Consider the following 23,466-nt stretch of genomic DNA (forward strand, 5'->3'; position numbering starts at 1 on the left):
TGGCTTCCTGTGCGCCAAAGATGTCAATTCAAAATCCTGAGCTTAACCCATAAACTTCTGCACGGTGTTGGTCCTTCCTCTCTAAAAGAAAAATTGGCCTGGTACACCCCGGCTAGAGCTCTCCGCTCTAGCTTTAAGTTCTTGCTGTCCCAGCCCAGAGCACGGACGTCAAGGTTTGGTTGCAGGTCCTTTTCATACGTGGCTCCACGGTTATGGAATAAGCTACCTATCCATCTCCTGTCCTTATCCAATTATCTAGAATTTAGGAGAGGATTGAAAGGACGATGAAAAGACCTTGGACTGGGTGTGACAATAGCAAAATGATGCCCAGCTGGAAGGAGAAGTCGCCTGATGCCCTCCAAAGATGGACTAAGGGCTTTGACTCCAGCTGATCCCCAGGACTCTCCATGGCCAGTAGTGCTGGCCACCTTATGCTCTCTGAGGTCCAGTTGTAAAATGAACCTACTGCGGGACCTGGAGGGTTCCACTGGAGACCTCTGCAGACTGATCCTGAACTTCACAGACGCAATGGTGCGCTTCAACAAGCCTGAAGGCTCTGGATCTTGGGGTATGGAATGGAGGATGTTTTTGCTACCTGGTTGTGGAGAATCTGTGCATTAGGACCCCACCAGCAGGATAATCGGACAGGAAACCAGGCAGAGAACAGGTCTGGCAGAGGGAGCTAGGCTATCCAGCTCACCATGGAAAGCACAGAGGCTGAAGTTGCCGAAGGTGGGACCAGGTCATCCAGATCTAAAAAACAAAAGGCCTGAGACTGTGGCGCAATCAAAAGCCAAAAAGCTACTATTAAAATATTTATTGGTCCTGGAGAGGAGTGCCCTTATTTCCATACACTAGCTGGAATGTGCTTATTTCCTTTCTTGTGTTCTCCACAGGAAAACTGGAGGCACCACCAACATTTGACTTGTGTTGTGGGGAAGTGCAGGAAGTGTAACTGTTTCCCATGAATGTTCATAAGAAAGTCATCCTAACTCACCCACAGAGCTATGTAGGTGACCCGAGAACGGTTTTTCATTGATTGAAAGAACTCTGAGATGGAGGTTTTGCTCTTTGGCTCTGCAGTGCAGGGATTCCTTGTGTTTGGTCTAAAGGCATCACCATTTGGCCTGTAGATTGTGAAGGAAGACTCTGACACATATGTTGATTTAAATTTAAATGTTTTATTGACACCATTAATATTGAACAATGTGTGGTTATCAGCATAGTGAGTACTATTGATTATTAAAACTGTGTTTACTAATTGTGTTAGATTGAAACAAGACTTTACTAACGTGCAGTCCGCAGGTCTGTTTTTTATATATTGAAAAGTCTTATAAAGTGTTACGCTGACATAGTTTAACCAGTGGTTATAGCGATTAATGTGCTGACACCCAGACAAAGCCGGTAGGCCTGTCTCATTTAAAATTATATCCCCTATACTGTGATGTGGCATCTGCTATAGGTGGGAAATATTGTGGTTATGGGGTAAAGGACTCACTAGGGGCCCTATTATGATGGCGGACGGACTTGCACCCGTCCGCCACCCCTGAGTAAGAGGGACCGTCCGCATGGGCAGCGGCGGTCCCTCCATGGCAATTAGGATGTGACCGCCACCCTGGCGGTCACATCCTGTATTTTTTACATTGCGGCGGGTGCTGCTTGAAGCAGCACCCGCCGCAATGTAAAAAATGAAAGCAGTGCATTTGCATGCACAAAGCGGCAGGCACCGCGTGGTGCCTGCCGCTTCGTGCACGCAAAGGCAGGGGGTACCATAGGTACCCCCCATGTGCACCCCCCACCCCCCCTTCACCCAGGGGGCCCGCAACGGGCCCCCGAAGTGAATGTCCGTATGCTTTTCCACGGCGGAAAAGCAGCCACGGAAAAGCATGTGATTCCCTTCATCCTAATATGGCTGACGGTGTCTGATAGACACCGCCAGCCATGTTAGCGCTTTTCCGCCACAATCGGAAGGCAACCGCGGTGGAAAAGCTGCAGACGGAATTCAAGATCCACCAGCCATCCTAATTTGGCGGTGGGTCTTTGGAGGCTCCGCAGCGCTTTTCCCGCATCCTCCGGGCCGGCTGTGGCTTCCACCGGCCCGGAGGATGCGGGAAAACCGCGATCATAATCGGCCCCTTAGAGTGTAATGTGTTATGAGGGTGTCACCAACAGTACTTCCTCTACCTTAATGTATACATTTGCAATTTAATGAGTACTAACTAATTGTGTGTGTATGTAATTGCAGAACCTAAATTAAAGAAATACAGATAATTGTCAAGTTTCATAAGCACCTTTATACGTGAGTCACAGGAAGGCTGCAGGATGTCCAATTTGCTGAACTTTATCTAGGTGTTTTATACATAAAAAACCCAAAAGGCGTGTTGATACAGATCCATTCAAAATACAGAAATTGTGATTTCCACAGCATACATGATGAGTTTCTGAAAAGGAAAAAAGTTACTCAAGCATTAAGTGTTCAAGCAATCACAATAGAATAACATTTTGTGTTCCAGGAGTGCAGCATGTGTGATGGCCACATCCTTAGGATTTGCACAATGATTGTCCAATCAGGTGCAAACACTTGCTTTTACCTACACATGAACATTAAGTAATGAAATTAGCAAGAGACGAATAGCAACAGCTTGTCAAACACCCTTGTTCTTGGTCATTTCTCAAGGCCTTGCAATTACAGCAAAAGTACAGACAGTTCAAGCTCACTTAAAGGCCAATAGCTCTTCACTCTCTGCAGGCCTGCTCCTATTGACTGTCACAAAATATAACCTGAAAAATGGATGCCACATAATAAAAGCACTATTCGTTTTTTTAAAGTAAAGGTGTTGACTAGACAATCTTTTATTGAGTGTTGTTGTTGAGTGCCAGTGAATTGGGATTGCTGGACCATATCCCCTCTCCTGAGTAGGACTTGGACTGCTCTGCCTCATTATCCCAAGAGAGTCAAGTGCTATACTGGGGTATATGGCTACCAGCAAAAAGATAATTGCTAACCTACTACTTTTCAATGACTCACATCATTTGCATCGAATAATCAAAATAACCCAATGTCTTAGAGTTATGCGCACATCTATGTGATAGCACAACATATATTGATAACTGTCCATTATGTTAAATGAGTGGGGGTATAAGTGATAGAGATCAACAGAAATGTTTGATTTGCTCCATTTTTATCTTTTTATCATTGCAGTTTGGCATTACATAAGCAATCTTTTACACCCAATATTCTGACAGGAACAGTATATATATGCATTGAAAGAGGGACGATTCTTCATTTGTGTGAAATCCCATTTTTACATCATGCAGAGGGTCATCCAATGCCAAAGAGTGATGCTGAATGCAATCCATTTAGGAGGGGAATTAAAATGTGTACTTATGACCTAATATGAGCTTTGGAATGGGGTGAGGTGAGCCAAAGGGCCCTTTGAATTCTTCCTCCAAAAGAAAGTGCTTGCCAATGGGTATTCAGCCAATTGAATTCTGGTACAGAGCCTTGTAGTGCACCAGGTACCTAGTCCATTGCCTTTGGCACAGCCCAATCAGGCCACAAGGGTGAGAGTACTCACAAACTACTCTCATACATGCGTCAGACCTCCACCCCTCCCATCATACTTGCAGGCTTAGTCACATCGTGAAGGAGTTGCAGGAGAGAGTACACATTTTTGACCGTTTTCCTGTACACCTAACAGGGGACAATGCACAATTAAACAATTTAGAAAACAATAAAGGAGTACTGTAACAAAACTGATGTTTCTGTTGTGGTGTACACCAATGGTAGGAGCCATTAGCATACATGCCTGAGGGACAAATGCTAACCTATTGAGATTGGTAATTTTTTTAAAGAAAAAGTGACTGGCGAATACTGTGGCATCTGTCAAAAACCAGTGAGTACCTCTTCCACCAAATTATGGCTCATATAGAGGTGCATAAGATGCCTTGTTTCTGATAGGTGATCCGCAGCCATCTTTGCCATCAGAAACACGCTTCTTCCCTCTCACCTACCAGCAGGAATGGTATTGGAGAGGCTGTGCTATTCAGGGTGATCCTTACCTTATCCTTCCAGTACGTTTTCTTGGACTCCAATATCAGTCCTGGCATTGAAAAATGCTCTTGTCTCCCTCATACTGAGAAAAAACTTACAGTGCATCAGAAATATTGTTTTTGTGTATTTGGATGATAAACCTCCATCTATTTCTGTATTGTCCGCATTAAGGCTCATTAATGCTCAAAAATCAAATAATATACATCTTAACCACAACTGATTCCAAGACCCTTCACTAGCAGCTTTTTTTTAAGCCTCCTTGATATCTTCTTGCTCTGCTATGAACCTAGTCATGGAGTTTAATTCCAGCATGTATTAGGAGTAGTTCATGTACTTCAGCACCACAGCTGGTAGATTGAAGCCACATAATATCTGAAACATTGCCTGCACCCTGGACTCTTACTGAGTGGACTCCTCTGATATTTATTTTTGGACCTTGTAAATAATCATTGGGCAAGATGTACAACCGTTTTTTGCAGTCGCAAACTGAAAATCAGCCCATTTGTGAGTGAAAAAAAGGGTCACAAACAGGAAATCTGTCTGTTTGTGTCTGCAAAAAAGGGTCCTGTTATGTACAAATACTATTTTGCATGTTGGTGACTTGCAAAATAGCGTTTGTGACTCTCGTTATTAGGAAGGGGTGTCCCTTCCTAATAGCAAGTCACAATGTAATGTACCATTCTTTTGCGACCGCAATTGCGGCCGCAAAAAACTTGTAGCTTAGCACCTACTTCATGTAGGTGGTAAGTCACTCGCAAACGGGAAGGGGTCCCCAGGGGATCCCTTCACCATTGTGAATGGATACGAAAATATTTATTAAGAGCAGGCAATGGTCCCAGGGACCATTGCCTGCCCTTCAAAAATGAAACATAAGGGTTTCTCTTTGTATTTTTAAAATGCAGCCCGTTTTCTTGTAAGGAAAACAGGCAGCATTTAAATAAAACCTGCTTTATTTAAAAAGCAGTCACAGACACGGTGGTCTGCTGACCACATTAGGAGTGCTAGCCATTCCTAATAGGGTTGCAAATTGCATCTGCCTCATAAATATTAATGAGGCATGCAATTTGCAACCCAATTAGGAATCGCAAACAGGGCCTGAGACACTGTTGTACATTCCAATTTGCGAGTTGCAAATTTCGAGTTGCAAAACGACGCAATTTGTGGTTCGAAAATTGGTAGGGTCATACATCTGGCCCTTAATCCTATCAGTAGGCATACTATAATTGACCACACACTAAGTGCTATGACTATCTGTCAAAACAGGCTTCAATATTAACAATGCATATTGCTGTGCAATGCCATTCATGGCACTGCATCTTCTTACCTCTCTTAACCACTTACTTGGCACAACCACTATGCTCAATATGCTCTGTTAATCACAATGTTTCAAATGTTGCGATCACCAAATATATAACCCTCTGAACGTTCAAACCCTTGAGCTTCTCAAACCTCTTCCCTGGAACACCCTCATTAACTAGTTTAGATCTACTTTGCCCCTTGCAAAGTTCAAACAAGCCCTTATAACACACTTTCAGACACACAAAAAGCTTACCAGCACACCTTGTGACCTCTGCTCCCTTTGCCTAACCCGCATTCAACGCCAGTTACATGATCTCAAACACTGCCCAAGTGCTTCAGTAAATTAAATATGTAAATCTCTATAGCTATGTGTGATAAATGTGGGCAATGTGCAGAAAGTATCTGTAGTTTTAAGCCCAACCGATATATACAATTAAGTCACATTTATGGAGTCATCTCATCCCTGATGTTCTTTGGTGACCGTCCTGACTCGTGCAGAAGCGGTCGCTCCCCCACGCTCCCTGGTCTCCCTGATCACCTGGTATCGTAGTGCTCTGCTCTCTTTGCTTGTTATTATATTAGTGCCTGTTTATAGCGTAGCGCTCTGCTCTCATTGCCTGCATTTATATTAGTGCCTGATTACAGCGTAGCGCTATACTTGCATAGCCCACATAGCGTCTATTTTGAATTGTGCCTCTCTTAACTCGTAGCGCTTCACTGCAAAGTTAGCATTGCCTCTTAATTGAATTGTGCCTGATTGTGCCGGTGCCTCTGCCCACATCATAGCGACAGTGCAGCTTGTGCCCCAACCTCGTCCTGTTTCGCTTTTGCTTTGCTGCCATCTTGTTGTTGTGCCTCCCAGCCCGTCCCTCCACCCCGCTCCCGCCTCCCAGCTGACCCTCCCTCGCTCCGCCCCCCCACTATCCACTTATGTCAAAGCAGCTTACGCGCAGCGCTCGCGCCCCATGCGCGCCGAAGGCACGCCAAAGGTAAGCCCGTCTACGCCCGTCCGCGCCTGGACCGCGCCCAGCGCCAGACCCCCTGGTCCCCACAAAGTCCACTCCACCCGCATAACGTACGACGCCGCAACCCTCTCAGCACTTAACCCCGGCCGACTCCCAAACTACTACCAAGCCGCCCCAGGACACACCCATGGTCCCTTCACCTGCCACTCCTGCAAGTTCGACTGCATCAGAACCCACACCAAATCCACAAACTCCAAACAGAGCTCCCACACCAACCACCTGAAGTGCATCCTGCTCAACACCCGCTCGATCCACAGACACGCCATCGAACTTTAAAACCTACTCGACACCACATCGCCGGACGTCGCCTTTCTTACAGAAACATGGATGAACGCCTCATCAACGCCCGACATCGCCATAGCCATCCCGGACGGCTACAAGATCATCCGAAAGGACCGCAACAACCAAACAGGAGGAGGCATCGCCATCGTCCATAAGAACACCATCCGCATCACGACCAGTTCCGACGATAACCTCGCAGCCGCCGAACACCTTCACTTCCAGATCCACACCGACCCCAACACCACACTCAGAGGCACCCTCATCTACAGGCCACCAGGACCCCGCACACAATTCAGCGAAGACATCACTGACTTCATCAGCCCACACGCCCTCCCCTCCGAGGACTACATTCTACTGGGAGACCTCAACTTCCACCTTGAAAAGAACAACGACAGAAACACCACCACCCTTCTGGACAACCTCGCCAATCTCGGACTTAAACAATTTGTTGACACCCCCACCCACTATGCCGGGCACACGCTCGACCCAATCTTCACCTCCAGCAAGCACATCTCCTTCAATCACACAACAGCTCTCCATTGGACGGACCACAGCTGCGTTCACTTCAACTACAAAAAGACTACGACCCTCAACCACCCACAACCAAATCCCCGCAGAAACTGGAACAAAATTACCACCGACCAGCTCTTCACATCGCTTCACCAAAACCCTCCGGCCAAATCATCGGACCCAAACCAAGCAGCCACCAACCTCACACAATGGATCACCCACAGCGCTGATGAATTAGTACCCTTGAAAAACCATCAAATCAGGCAAGGTAGCAAGAAAGCCCCCTGGTTCAATGATGACCTTAAGAAATCCAAGAAGATCTGTCGTACCCTCGAGAAAGCCTGGCGAAAAAACCCAACCACTGACAACCTGGCCACCTTCAAGAACGCCACCCGCAAACACCACCAACTGATCCGATCCACCAAGAAATCAGCTTTCAAGGATCGACTCGACAACAACGCCCACAACAGCAAGGAACTATTCAACGTCGTCAAGGAGTTCATCAACCCCACCGCCGGCACCAACGACATCACTCCCTCCCAAGACCTCTGCGACTCTCTAGCCTCGTACTTCCACAACAAAATCGCTGACATACATAACAGCTTTGGAGACCAGTCCACCCCACCTACCTCCGAACTTAAACCCCCCTCCAACAACCTTTGCGACTGGAACCCTATCACCACTGTAGACACCATCCGCCTGATGAACTCCATCCACTCAGGATCGCCAACCGACCCATGTCCCCACCACATTTTCAACAAAGCAGACTCCTTGATCGCTCCCCATCTCCAAGACGTCATCAACTGCTCCCTCAACACCGCTACCTTCCCGGAAAGCTGGAAACATGCCGAACTCAGCGCCCTCCTGAAGAAACCCACAGCAGACCACACTGAACTTAAGAACTACCGCCCCATTTCGCTCCTCCCTTTCCCTGCCAAAGTCATTGAGAAAGCCGTCAACAGTCAGCTCGCCGCCTTCCTCGAATCCAACAAATCCCTCGACCCTTCACAGTCCGGCTTCCGAGCCAAACACAGCACGAGACCGCCCTCATCGCAGCAACAGACGACATTCGAACTTTACTGGACAACGGAGAAACAGCTGCCCTCATCCTACTTGACCTCTCCGCAGCCTTCGACACAGTCTGTCATAGCACCCTTATACAACGCCTTAGCAACGTCGGAATACAAGGAAAAGCATTGGACTGGATCATCTTGTTCCTCGCCGGAAGAACCCAGAGAGTCCGCCTCCCCTCTTTTAGATCAGAGGCCACCGAAGTCATCTGTGGCGTACCAAAAGGATCATCACTCAGCCCCACCCTCTTCAACGTATACATGAGTCCCCTCGCATCCATCGCGCGCCAACACAACCTCAACATCATCTCCTAGGCAGACGACACCCAGCTGATCCACTCCCTCACCAAAGACCCAAACACCGCCAAAAGCAACCTACACGAAGGGATGAAAGAAGTAGCCGAGTGGATGAAGATTAGCCGTTTAAAACTGAACTCGGACAAAACGGAAGTCCTCATCTTAGGTTCATCCCCCTCCGCCTGGGACGACTCATGGTGGCCACCGGCCCTGGGAAACGCACCCATACCAACGGAACACGCACGTAACCTGGGCTTCATCCTGGAATCCTCCCTCTCGATGACCAGACAAGTCAACGCCCTCTCATCATCATGCTTCAACATCCTACGTATGCTCAGAAAAATCTTCCGTTGGATCCCCACCGAAACAAGAAAAACGGTCACCCATGCACTGGTCACAAGCCGACTGGACTATGGAAACACCCTTTACGCCGGATCCACAGCCAAACTACAGAAAAAACTCCAACGCATCCAAAACGCCTCAGCCAGACTCATCCTAGATATCCCCCGCCAAGCTCACATTTCCGGTCACCTAAAAGACCTCCACTGGCTCCCCGTCAACAAGAGAATAACGTTCCGTCTCCTCACCCACGCACACAAAGCCCTCTACGACCTAGGACCCGAATACCTCAACACGCGCCTGTCCTTTTACACCCCCACCCGCCAACTACGATCGTCCAATCAAGCCCTCGCCACAATTCCACGCATCCAAAGATCCACCATGGGGGGAAGATCTTTCTCCTACTTAGCGGCCAAGACCTGGAATGCTCTCCCCACCTACCTCTGCCTTACACAGAACCACCTCTCCTTCAGAAAACAACTAAAAACTTGGATATTCGATAAGTAAAGCACCCCCCCTCCCTCAAGCGCCTTGAGACCCTCTGGGTGAGTAGTGCGCTATACAAATTTTAAACTTGAACTTGAACTTTGTGCCATCAGGCATAAAAGTTCTGTGAGAAAGTCTAAAACATCCTACTGTTTATGTATGAAGATATATTTTAGTTTCATAATTACAATATTCATCAATTTCTTGGTAAGTGACTGTATGCATACTGTTAGAGTTTCATGGTATGTCGATGCCCTCAGTGAAATCTTAGAAAGCCAGTCATATTACTAATGTGTATCACAGATTTGAACCAGCCATGGTAGTTCAGCTAGCAGCTCATCATTTGATCCATCCATGCCATTTCATCTGTCAGAATCCTCCTACTACACCATACAACCTGGGCAAGTGATAACAGACCAACTGATGAAGAGGGCTGGCTGAAAGCTCCTATAACTAAGTATTTGTTTAGTAAAATAAAAAGGTTTCTCTATTTCCAGAAATAACATGAATTTGCAGTGCAATCGGTCTCGCCTTTGGGACCTTATATGTTTTTAGCTATGCCGCACTTTAGCCTGTGTGCTGAAAATATCTACTGTGCTTTAACATGGAGGGAAAGTAAGCACCAAACTGCGTGACACATTGGGTATGGGAACATATGGAGAGAAATCTTGCCTTTCAGCGGGAAATGGTATAGTCCAACGCTCTGTTTTTAATACAAAAGCAGGGCCTTTGGTGGTCATATCACTGAAAATACAATATTTGAAAAAAATATTATTGTCTACGGGTGCTCTTGGAAGACAATTTTTATGGACTGGAATCTAGAGAATGCTAAAGTGATTATGGTCTTGTACTGACCTCTGCTGATCGTTTTCCATCGAGAAAGTTAAATTGAGGCAGTTGCCAGAAAAAAAAAAGAAAGTTCCTCAGCAGAACGTAATTCGGCATTTTACTGACCTCTACTGGTCGTTTTCTATCAAGACAATTAAATAGAGGCAGTTGAAAAGAAAAAATTCCCCAAGCGGAAGCAGACAAGTCCTAGGGCTGATCTCTAGAGCCCACAAAGTACATACACATATGGGTATATACTAAAGTATACACAAGAGGTCTCAACTGCGCGACCTAAAAAAGGATGTCAAAAGTCTCAATTTTCATGTGGAAGAACCATTTGTGTCAAACAAATGGCACATTGCATAGTTTTTTACAAGGGCGTAGCTTGGCCACTAAGACTAGGAGATGTAAGCTTCAGATTTTCCGACAATCACTCTGGCATATAATTTTAATCATGATATGAGAAGCAGCGCATGAGGGGGGCGTAAGGACCAGGTGAAAGGGAGTGGAGTATATCTTACTATATCCGACGAAAGGCTCCTGTCCCCAACTATTTAATAAATAATACATTTATTAGGGCGGTGTAACACTCCCTCAAAACTATGCTCCTGAGTTTTTGTAATCATTACATCTATGGTGCAAGGAAAAAAACTATCCAAAATATACCTTCAAATAACATGGAATATAAAAACCTAAGTTTGAACGGAACTATGGTTTCACAATTTTTTTTTTCATCACAAGAGCTTAGATGGTGTCCATATGTTCACTGCGTCGAGTAGAACCCTTCAACCCCACCCCCACCAATATTGCAACTGATAATGTGTTCTGGTGCGAGCTGGTGTCCTGCATTTGAGATGTAGGCCCTTAACCAAGGTACAGATACAATATGGTGCCTCAGAAGTCTGTCATCAACTCGTGAAATCAAGCTAACAACTTTTCATCCACCAGACATGACATTAAATTCATAATTCTGAAAGAGAAACCTTTCATTGTCAATGCCTTTAATTAATGGCGATGCAACATCGTTTTACAATCATGTTAAAGAAAAATAATTCTGTCAAACGTGGTGACTTGGAGGCAAGCACTTGTTGAGATTTAGTGGAAGATAAACCTAACAACGACATTTTGCCTCACCCTTATGAATACATAAAATATCTTTTGTTTCTTAATTTACTTGGAAGGCTTTCAGAGGCATTTAATTGGCCCATAAGAAAAGCAAGATGTATTTCAATCAACATACTCACGAAGTGACAGCAGATTTAGCAATAAACTGCTTGTTAATAAACTTACTGTAGCTTCTTTCCTAAATGCCAACTAAAAGCCTAAACAGTCCTTGCAGATTTAATTACACATTTACTGCTCATGTAATTTTGAATTAATTGCGTGCCAAAAAAGATTTACATTCTATATACTTAATAAAACTCAGTAACTGCTCTTTTAACAATCAATTGATATTTAATCCTCGATTCATTTATGGCCTTCCATCAGATTTTATAACCTAATTGTTACAAATGGTTGAGAATCAATTTAAAAACAAACTATCAACAGTTGTCCACTTTTCTCTTTTTACTCTATAGATACCATGAATTACATAGGACATTGTACCTTCATTTCCTTCAATTCACGCAACATATATTAAACTGTTTCATCGTCTTTATTTCCCTCCCTAGCCATCCACCCAAAAATACAAATAAAGATGTCATTCAACGGAAAGCATAACGTAAGATTCTGCAAATTTGGGGCACCCTAAATAGTTTCACATATTTTATGTATGTTTTGGAAACCGATCCAAACATATCAACAGTGCTAGTGCAATGAATTGTGTTACCCTAGGTGAAGTAAACTTTTACGGCTCAACGACCATGGCAATATGGTTTCACTTGCTGGCTGGAGGAACAATGAAGAGTTACTTACCAGTGGCACCTTTTGTGACTTCCTAGAATTGTCTTTCTATAGAGCAGACCCTGTATGACAAGACGTAAGTACAAAAGGTACGTTTTACGTCTGGCCCACATTTCATCGCATGGGATCTAGGGGCCAGATGTAGGTCGGTCGGTAACTGCCGAAAATCGGTATTTTCGGCCGTTACCGACCGGAAAATAAGATTTGGTATGTAGGGCCCAGAATTTTACAGATTCGGTAAATTTACCGATCGGTAAATTCACCGAATCTGTAAAATACCGAATCGGTATTTATACCTATTCGGTATTTTTGATATGTAGGTGGGACTCTTCTGAGTCCCACAACCCTTACCGATTCTGTATTTTACCATCAAATATATTTGATGGTAAAATACCGATTCAGGTGTGCATGCACATGTGTGCATGCACACCTGTGCCATATGACAGGCAGACCTGCCCTTAGGGCAGGTATGCCTGCCACATGGCCCCCGAATCTTTTTTGGGGGTGCTAGAGGGTGTCAAAGTGACACCCCCTGCACCCTTGTCAAAATCTGTATTTACCGATTCGGTAAATACCGACCGGTAATGCCCCATTCATTCCTATGGGCTTCAAAGCCCATAGGAATGAATGGGCCATTATCGGTCGGTATTTACCGAATCGGTAAATACAGATTTTTACCGATTCGGTAGCAGGAACATCTGGATGTTCCTACATCTCAACCCCTTAGATTTACCGATTTTTAATTACCGAATCGGTATGATTCGGTAATTAAAAATCGGTAAATCTATTTTACCTACATCGGGCCCTAGGACCCTTTGAGGCTCATTCCTGACCGTACTTTCAGTTCCACTTAAAGAAGAGCAATGTTGGTATTTAGAGTGTTTTTACATTTCTACCCCTACACATATTGTCAAGACTCTCTCATAACTTTATTGTAAGGCACTCACTCTAATTGGATAGTCCAAACAATTTTCCTCATAACCGGATGAATCGGCGAACATGGTGGCCAGCTAGGAGAGAAAGTTGGGAGCTCTGCGAAGATATGGGAAGTTCAAAAACGGTAAACATTGTGTTTCGCTCTCTCTTTACAGTGGTTCATGCCTCTAGGTTGCTTAAAAGGACTGAAAGAAGGAAAATAAAAAGATCCAACCGTACTGGATGTGTCATACAAAGAACACCAAGCTCTGGTCGCGATCAGCGATGAAGCTGAGAAGTTAAAGGGAGATGCCGGCGAGCATTTTTCCCTGGAGAAGTACCAGCAGAGTCAGTACCAGTGTGGTCTGCTCGCTAAGGAGGTGGTAGATGAGCTGCAAGAGCAGGAGCAGGGAAGGCAAAGAGAAATTATCCTCTGGTTGTGGCTGTCTGATGGATTGAGGCACAAGCCCAGCTCCATAGGAACTGGTCTGCAGGTGAACTCGAGTAGGGATAACACGGCGATAGACACCTTGAAAGAGGGTGAAGTGACATGTAGTCCTAACTTAAAGGCTGGGCTGAGACCAGTAGCACACACTGTAGTGTAGTTCCTATATTCCCAATAGGCTCTGCGCATTGGAATAGTATATCCTATAGTTTAGACGTAGGACTGAGGTCGACTAGGTCTCTATCGAATATACTAAACTTAATAGTGAGTGCCAGCTAGCTCAGAGATCACTAGAAACTTTCTCGAATACACAAGAAGGGATTAGTTTCTGACAACCGCATAAACATGACAACTTTATTTCCACAAGAATAAACGTATCTTCAGAGTCGTGGAAACAATAGATAAATATTTTACTCAGTCAATCATGCGTGCTTTGTTTCAACAGAGGTGCAGAGAAATAGAGAGACAGGTGTTTTCAATAAAAGGATTTATTGAAGAGTCTTCTTTCTCATGCAAGTAAAGTGATCTGGTACTATTGTAATGCAGGCTGCAAAGTATAACGCGTACAGTGAGAACAGAATCATAAAATAATACTGTAAAAGCATTGCATGGTTTCTAAACCATATATGAATACATACATACATAACAAATGGCTAAAAGTACTCAACTGGTGCTTCTAAAATACGCCTACCCCATTGTACCTAACCTAAGTCTAGTACGAGGGAAGAAGTAAGTGTGGTGTAGCATAGGTTTAGTTTTCTTTGCCAAGAATCTAAAGAACGCCAAGGGAATAGTAGTTCTTTGTAAACTCCATGAGTTCTTGGAAAAATCAATATTCAAGCAAGGGGAGGTCCCTGACTGTTTAAGGCGATTTTCCAAGAAATCGTTGTGCCGTTTTGGTACAGGTGGAAGTTGCCATGCCTGTGTTTGGACTGCATGGGCTATGTCTAAATATGGGTATGATTTCCATGACTATATCAGCGCAATGTGAATTGTACCTATAAAATGCCATACAATATCACTGGTGTGATGAAACTTGGGGCCCCCCCTGCAAGGTACGTGGAGGGGCCCACTTTGACGATTCCAAAGGGGATGATAGATGGAGCGTTTGAGCAAATCAAACACTGACCCCCAGTCAACTGATCTGGGTTTAATCCATCATCATTCTTTAGCTCACTCCACCACCCCAGTTCAGACATGACCATATCTCTTTGTTTGCCCTAAGTTGCCAAGGTATGCCCAGACGTGGGTCACTTGCTCACTTTGCCACTGGATTCAAGATAGCCTGGCTGATGAGGGTTATGAACCCGAAACCGGTCCCAGGATGCTTGTTTCCGGTCCAGGGAAGACATGACTTGGCAGTTCGGGCTGGACTGTTCCCATGAGGCACAGGGTCAGACTGATTTGCATATGGCCATGACTGAACTGGGGTGGTGGAGTGATCTAAAGAATGATGATGGATTAAACCCAGATCAGTTGACTGGGGGGAGTGTTTGATGTGCTCAAGCGCTTCGTCCATCATCCCCTTTGGTATCGTTTTGCTCGCCCTAAGTTGGAAGGGTATGCCCAGACGTTGGTCCCTAGTTCTCTTTGCCACTGCATTCAAGATAGCCTGGCTGATGAGGGTTATGAACACGAAACTGGTCCCAGGATGCTTGTTTCCGGTCCAGGGAAGACATGGCTTGGCAGTTCAGGCTGAACTGTTCCCATGAGGCACAGGGTCAGACTGATTTGCATATGGCCATGCCTGAACTAGGGTGGTGGAGTGAGCTAAAAAATTATGATAGATTAAACCCAGATCAGTTGACTGGGGGTGAGTGTTTGATTTGCTCAAGCGCTCCGTCCATCATCCCCTTTGGTATCGCTTTGTTCGCCCTAAGTAGGCAGGGTATGCCCAGACGTGGGTCCCTTGCTCACTTTGCCACTGGATTCAAGATAACCTGGCTGATGAGGGTTATGAACCTGGAACCGGTCCCAGGATGCTTGTTTCCAGTCAAGGTAAGATATGGATTTGCAGTTCAGGCTAGAGTGTTCCTATGAGACACAGGGTCAGACTGATTTGCATATGGCCATGTCTGAACTGGGGTGGTTGAGTGATCTAAAGAATGATGATGGATTAAACCCAGCTCAGTTGACTGGGGGTGAGTGTTTGATTTGCTCAAGCGCTCCATCCATCATCCGCTTTGGTATTGCTTTGTACACCCTAAGTTCGCAGGGTATGCCCAGATGAGGGTCCCTTGCTCACTTTGCCACTGGATTCATGATAGCCTGGCTGATGAGGGTTATGAACCCGAAACCGGTCCCAGGATGCTTGTTTCCGGTCTAGGGAAGACATGGCTTGGCAGTTATGTTCCTCTATATTTGTATAGCGCACGGCTACTCCCAGGAGTGTCCCGGCGCTGGAGCACAAGTGTAGACCCCATAACATCAGACCATGCACAAACAACCATGCTGAAATCACATCTGAAAGAGCCACGTTTTCAAACTTTTTCTACAGATGAGGAGGTCAGAACTCTGTCTGATAGCAAAAGGCAGGCTGTTCCATAACCTGGAGGCCATTGCATGAAAAGATCTGCCCCCCACCCGGGAAAGTTGGACCTTAGGGACAGTAATCAGCAGTTCGGAAGAAGATCTCAGAGTGCGCTGAGGGAGGTAAGGTTGAAATCTGTCCCTAAGGTGATGTGCTCCAATCTTGTGGAAAGCTTTGAAGACCAGGACCAGGGCCTTGAAAAATATTCCTTTCTGCACAGGGAGCCAGTGCAGCGAAACCAGAAGTTGGGAAGTATGGGTTCTAGGCCCAATCAGGAAGATGGCCCTGGCCGCTGCGTTCTGAATCATTTGCAGTCGGCCCAAGAGATAATCCGGGAGGCAAGGAGTTCACATAATCAAGTCTAGAGAGAACCAAGGCCAGGACAACAGTTTTCCTGTAAGGAATGGAAAGCAAAGGAGGAAAATTCCGCAACATTCTCAAAAGTCCAAAACAGACCCCAGCCACAGTCTGAACTTGGACTTTCATTGAGAGGGTTGCATCCAGTTTGACTCCCAGATTTTTCACGGTAGAAACCGAAGAGATAGGAGGGGACATGTCTTGTGGCCACCATGTATGCCAGGCTTCGGAGGAGCGTTGCCCGAAAAAAATAATCTTGGATTTCTCGGAATTGCATTTTAAGTGATTCTGACTAAACCAGGAAAAGACTTTTGAAAGACAAGAGTTAATGAGAGTACCATTGAAATCAACACCCTTCTCACATGTAAACAACAATTGGGTGTCGTCACCGTAAGACACTATTTTAGCCCCTGCTCACTCCCCGAGGGGGGCTGGTGGGGCCATGTACAAATTAAATAGTGTAGGGCTCAGAATAGAGCCCTGGGGGACACCCACGTTCAAAAAAAGGAATCTCAGCAGCAAAAGGAGGGGACCATATGGTTTGGGAGCGGTTGGCCAGAAAGGATATGAACCATCTCAGTGCCGTGCCACCAATACCGTTCTCACTGAGTCTGATGGGATATAAATTCGATAAATACATGTTATTGGCCTAATATATACAATATAACCTTATAACCACACGTTAGCCTTGCATTATTCACATTGTATTTTTATAGTAAAGAATGATTCACTTTCTCTGTCCGTTAACCTATTGATGTGACCAGGCCCTTGCGTTTCGTTTCTCTGTTCCATGTACCGTTTCCCTTAAATCACGTGATTAGGCTTTTACATGTAACCACAATGCTGGCTTAGCTGTCTGCTCGACTTGCTAGTTTGTAGCTCAGGGAAACCCAAGGTCACACCTGCCCTTCTTGTGGGATGCGTACATTCTAGCAGATCCCGTTCTCGCACTCCTCGAGCTGCAGATAGAAAGGGAGGCACCTTACTGACCTGCCCCCGGAATAGCTTGGGCCTAGCTACTAGCAATCAATTGTGCCTTATATGGGTCTTCCTGCTGGCTCACTGACAAGTTGCATCTTTCCTAGTAAGGTGTCATCATGCTATGTGTGAAACGTATATATGCTTTGTACCACTTGCATGTAGACAGTCTCCTCTGCGCACCTCTGAGGGTCGTGTAGACTGAGGCTCCCCTGTCAGGGTTTGTATTTTGCAGAATAAACGATTGAACCTTCTCCATTGCCGACTGACTTATTATTGTAAGTAAGATGTATGGGCTATTGGTGAGTATAGTACATTAGTGTAATATTTTGGTTCCTTCAGTTGGCGACTCCGCCGGGACTCCGCAATAGGGTCGTCCCCTCCTGTAAGCAGGAGTAGAAGGGACAGGGAGGAGTTCTGGCCAAGTGGGTGGACAGAAAGTGGATCCTGATTTGAAACACCCGCTTGTGGTACGAAAAACAAGAAATTCCACTCCCAAGCCCAGTATCCCTCCCAGCTGCTGAAGACCCTACGCTGGAGTCCTACGGGCTTAACCCGAGAGAAAAACAGACTGTGTCGGTCTGTCTAGGAGTCGGCAGTGGAGAATTCGCAATCGACCTGAGTGCTCCAGGTGAGTGAATCTGTGATTGCATTGGATGAGAAACACTTGGAGGAAGTGTCTCTTTGGGAGCGGTTAACTGCTTTTTGTTGGTGGCCGGGGAAGCCGGACCACGAGGAAATCTGGGGGTCTGACGTTGTGGCAAAGTGGCTGCACGGGTAGATGCCTCATGGACTTGTTTGGTGAAAACTTGAGACAACACCTGGTTCCTTAGCGGTGTACGGAGTTACTCCCTTGGCCAAATCCTCTTCGGGAAAACCCTGGGAGCAACTGGGTAAGCTAGGGTTCTGGAGTCGTGTGCCCAGACGCCCAGCCCAACCAGAACAGGACCATGGGATGGCCTGTAAGAGGGTTTGTGGTTCGCCTATCAGGTGATCTTAGAACAGTCTGATGACTGTTTCTTTTGTTGTTGAATTTTGTTAGTCCGGTTTTCTTTGGAATATATTTCCCGAACAGGAGCCGACGGGCTCTGTTCGTTTAGAAGACATGTCATTTGCATAGAACGAGTACAGAAAAAGCTACTGCCTTACGACGCTTTACAGCACTTTATGGTGAGAAAATAGGAGAGAATGAGAGTGTGAGTGGTGAGAAGGATGCGTCCAAATGTGAATGGTTTTGACATATATGAGTAAAATTGTGTGAATATTATAAAAATGCCCTGCTTTAGTAAAATGTGTTTTGGGTGCTGCTCTAGGCAAAATGGACGGCTGGAAGAAAGACAGCCTGCCCCTCCCGAGGGCAGCCCCAGTTTTGATATGTATGTAAAACACGGTCTTACACCGATTTTGTTTAATACGATTTGGCATAAATATACTAAAGACAATTCCGATTTGCAATGGCCTCTAACTGGGTCCTTTGATGAGAAAAAGATTAATTATATCCAAAACAAATTGTTTATAAAGAAAAGCCGCCAGTCAATGTTTGATTCCTTGAACCTATGGTTGAAGGAGGCAAAACGACGACGGATAAGAGAAGAGAAATTTGGAAAGCCTAAATCAGGACAAACAGTCACCCAGAAAGCGATAGCCTATGATAAGGGGAAGGTCGAAGAAAATATTGTACAAATGGATAGGCAGTTCCGTTTAGAGATGGACAAAAGTTATGTGGCCCGACCCGATACTGGAGATGAAATAGTGGACTTATTAGAAGCCCGGCCACCCCCTCCTTATGCCCCGCAGGGATTATACCCAGCAGTGCCCTTGATACGAGCAGACCGACTTGGAACAGCATCGGCTGCTGGAGTACCGGTGGGAACGGTCGCCACGGCCCCTGTTGACGGGTCAGTACGGAGTGCATTACTTCCCCCTCCTTATTTTCCGACCAACTGCCTCACCCTTGATATCCCTACAGCCGGACGCGGCTATCCCCTCCCCTTTGCATCCAGTATTTCTCCCCCCTCTGACTCAGACCGCCATAGATCCCCGATATACGGCTTGCCTAGACCTGACTTGAGTGATCAACGAGTCTATACTAGGTCGTTGTTGGGCACGGAAGAAAGAAAGGCCATAGTGATTCAGGCATCCCAGTGGATGCGGAACGCCATTTATACTTTGGAAGACATTTGGAGCACTATGAAAGATTTTGAACCAGTTGCGCAGCAACTGGCTTTAGAGAATATGGCGATCCAATTAATATCATTATGGGAGCAGTGTTTCGAAGAAGGATTGCCTCCTCAGATACTGCGTGATATAAGAGACCGAGCTTTTAGATTTCAGTTACAGGCTGATGAAGTATATCAGAACGTAGCTACTCTTGTACATTACCGTGAACAAATGCATCGAAAGTGTGCCGATTGGGGAGCACAGCAACCCATGAGAGAGGTGCACCCCCTCTTTTATCCAGAACTACCTGAATTAAAGGATGCCAATAACGTGGTAACAAGGGCTCGCGTGGAGGCTAGGCTACAGGAACAATGGGTTTACATCCCTTGGAAACGAAGCGAGGTCCTCACTCTAAAAGCTCAGCTCCCTGACCCTCGTAAAAATCCCACTGCTTACTATAAGGAATTAACAGAGGCTGCCAAGTACTAGCAGTACCAGACTACATTATCACATATATGCAGACTCTCCTCCCTCCTAGAAAAGTTGATTGGGACAAATTAACAGCCTGTAAACAGAAGAAGGATGAAAGCGTGTCAGATTTCTTTACCAGATTTGAAAAAGTCTTCATAGATTTCAGTGGGCAGGACCTATCCACGGAAGGTGGGGTACGGTTATTTGTGAATAGATTCGTTACAAATTTGCTCCCTGAAGTTATGTCCCGTCTCCAAGCAGCCGAGAGCACGTGGACTACAGCTGCTCCGTCAGTAATTCTCAGTATGGCTCAATATTATGAACATCGAGAGAATGAAAGTAAAGAGAAGACAGAAAAGAAGACAAAAGACTTAAAAACTAGAGTTCTGTTGCAGCAAGTTAGTAGAGGACAGAATACAGGACGGGGAGGGCACGGCTCTTTCCAAAGGGGTGCAACTATGGGAAGAGGTAGAGGAGGTCCCCCGAACATTGGTATATATCAATGTTCCTATTGCAAACAGGAAGGACATTGGAGGGTAGATTGCCCTCTGTTGCAGGCAATGAACAGTCCTAATAGAGGACGAGGAAGGGGTCGACGAAATATAGACCGAAATAGCATGAAACGAGAAGAGAAGCAGCATGAGGATTCCCGAAAGAATTACTTTGACAATCCTCAAACCAGGCAATACTACAACGAGAATTATGGGGATGATGGGTATGATGGACAGGACTATGCATGAGACAGCCAAGGACAGAGCGGGGGCCACTTTACAGAACCAGTTGACCAAGAGGGACCTTATATAAAAGGGGAACTGTTGAGAACATCGGGAAAATTTCTAGTGGATACTGGGGCAATGAATAGTTCAGTTGCCCGTACACTGGTCCCAGGGGCTGCTCTGTCTGGCCAAAATAAAGTATCAGTGGGATTCTCTGGGATACCTTGTGTTAGCCCTGTTTCTAAACCTCTGCCTCTAACCATTGGCCCCATTTCTATACAGTCGCCTTTTCTTTTAACTTCAAATTGTGGAGAAAACCTTTTGAGTTTGGACATTTTGAAAAGGTTAAATGCACAAATGTTCTGCTCCCCCGATGGTGTCTATTTAACAATGCAGAAACCCCCCCCGAATGCAGCACAGTATTTTTCTAAAAATGAATGCCTTCCCCCTGAATTTTCTACGATTCCTCAGACACTGTGGGCTACTGGAGACACCGATGTAGGTCTGTTAAGATTAGCCCCCGTGTCAATAACCTTGAAACCTAATGCACAGCTGCCCCGCATTCCTCAGTATAAAATTTCACTAGAAGGTGAAGAGGCCTTGTTGCACATTATCCGTGACCTCATTCAGAGAGGAGTGGTAGAGGAGACAGCTGTTAATGTTTGTAACAGCCTGATCTTATCGATTTTGAAGAAAACACCAATTGATGGTGCCCCGGATTATAAAAATACATATCGTTTTGTGATTGACCTCCGAGAGGTCAACAAAATCGTGGTCCCACAAACCCAGTGGTACCCGATATTACTACAATTCTAACAATGATTCCCCCGACGGCTCAGTATTTTTCGGTAATCGATCTAAAAAATGCTTTCTTTAGCATCCCTATTCATTCTGACAGCAGACATATCTTCGGATTCTCATTAGCTGGCTGGAGCTTTAGATTCACACGCGCACCTCAAGGCTATACAGAGAGTCTCAGCATTCATAGCCAAGCTTTAAAAGCAGTCCTCAATGAATTAATTTTGCCTGCGGGGAATACGATCATCCAGTATGTGGATGACATCTTGGTGGCCTCGGATACTGAGGAAGGCTGTAAGGAGGCCACGGTTAAATTATTGAAACATTTGGCTACCAAGGGTAATAAAGTGTCCCTTTCTAGATTCCAATATTGTCGACAGGAAGTGACCTACCTTGGCCACTTACTGTCAAAAGCGGGGAGGCGATTGACTCCAGAGTGAATATCTGTGATAACTAACATGTCTGTACCTCGTACTTAACGTGATGTTCGTGCTTTTCTTGGTATAACCTCTTACTGTCGCCAGTGGATTCCTAACTATTCACTCCTCTCTGTAAATTGTAAATTGATACTTGTATAGCGCACTACTCACCCGCAAGGGTCTCAAGGCGCTTGTACGAATACCGCTGTGGAACCCATCCTGGCTTTCCCTGTGAGGTGTCCACTCCTGGGCACCCCCAAGGTGGAGGCCAGGCATCCTTTGTGGGGGCCGTTGTGGAGATTAAGCAAGCTATTGCCCAGAGTTGCAACAACCCTTGTTGTATTTGACAACCAAAGATGTGCATGAACCCCTGCCCTGGACGGATGAATGTCAAGAAGCCTTTGATCCTTTAAAGTCTGCTCTTTGTTCTGCACCTGTCTTGGGTACTCCAGATTACCGGAAGACTTTTTCACTTTATGTGCATGAGGTGGACGGTTGCTCACTTTCAGTGTTAACACAGGGTTTTGGCGGAAAGCAAAGACCCTGTGCATTCTTTTCATCAGTCCTGGATATTGTTGCACGAGCCCTCCCGAATTGCCTGAGGGCCACTGCTGCAGTAGCGGTGGCCATCCAGAAATCATAGGGAATAGTCCTGAATACAGATCTCACAGTCATGGTACCGCATGCTGTGGATATCCTTTTGAATAGAACTAAGACTCAGCACATTACGAGTGCTCGATTGACAGGGTACGAGTTAACTTTGTTTGCACCCCATTTTATCATTAAAAGATGTGCCACTTTGAACCCAGCCACATTACTACCCCTCCCTTCGAATGTCCATGGAAAAGGACGATGTCCATGATTGTATATTTAGAACAGAAGAGGAAACGAAGGAACGCGTAGATCTCACTGACACCCCTTTATCTGAACCCCAAGGGGAGTTGTATGTGGATGGCTCTTGTTTTAAATTACCAGATGGCACTGTGACAGCTGCATATGCTGTTACTACATTAAAGACGGTGGTGGAGACCGCAAGGATTTCTCATCACTCAGCCCAGGCAGCTGAACTAATAGCCTTGTTAAGAGCATGCAAATTGAGTGAAGGACTGAGGGTGAACATTTTTACGGACAGCCAGTAGGCCTTTGGTGTGGCCCATAGCTTTGGGAGGCTGTGGCGGGAGAGGGGTTTCTTTACCACACATGGCCAGAAAATTCAGCATGGCCCTCTGATTGATCGATTATTATTTGCTTTGACATTACCAGAGAAAGGGGCCATCATTAAGTGTAGCGCCCACAAGAAAGTCATTGACTCCATTGGTAAGGGAAACGCTTTTGCTGATTCAGTAGCGAAAGAAACAGCCCAGACTAGAATGAGCCCCATGTTCCCTAGCACATCGGACCGATGGGTAAGAGAAACATCCCTCTTCGATAACACTATGGAAAGTGTGAGAGAACTACAAAAGGAAGCGACAATAGATGAGTACAGAGATGGGAACAGGAAGTAGGCAAACTAGATAAGAATGACTGTTGGATAGATCTATCTGTGAAACAGCGATGGTTACTACCTAATGCATTGGTGTATGCT

At 45.6% G+C, this 23,466-nt stretch overlaps 1 pseudogene; it reads left to right on the plus strand.

Moving 5' to 3' along the window:
• The first annotated feature begins 456 nt into the window (after positions 1-456).
• The window catches only part of LOC144798023 (cyclic AMP-dependent transcription factor ATF-1 pseudogene), a 61,407-nt pseudogene continuing 38,397 nt past the window's right edge, over positions 457-23,466 (plus strand).

Source organism: Lissotriton helveticus, chromosome 12, assembly GCF_964261635.1.
Source record: "Lissotriton helveticus chromosome 12, aLisHel1.1, whole genome shotgun sequence".
Taxonomy (NCBI): domain Eukaryota; kingdom Metazoa; phylum Chordata; class Amphibia; order Caudata; family Salamandridae; genus Lissotriton; species Lissotriton helveticus.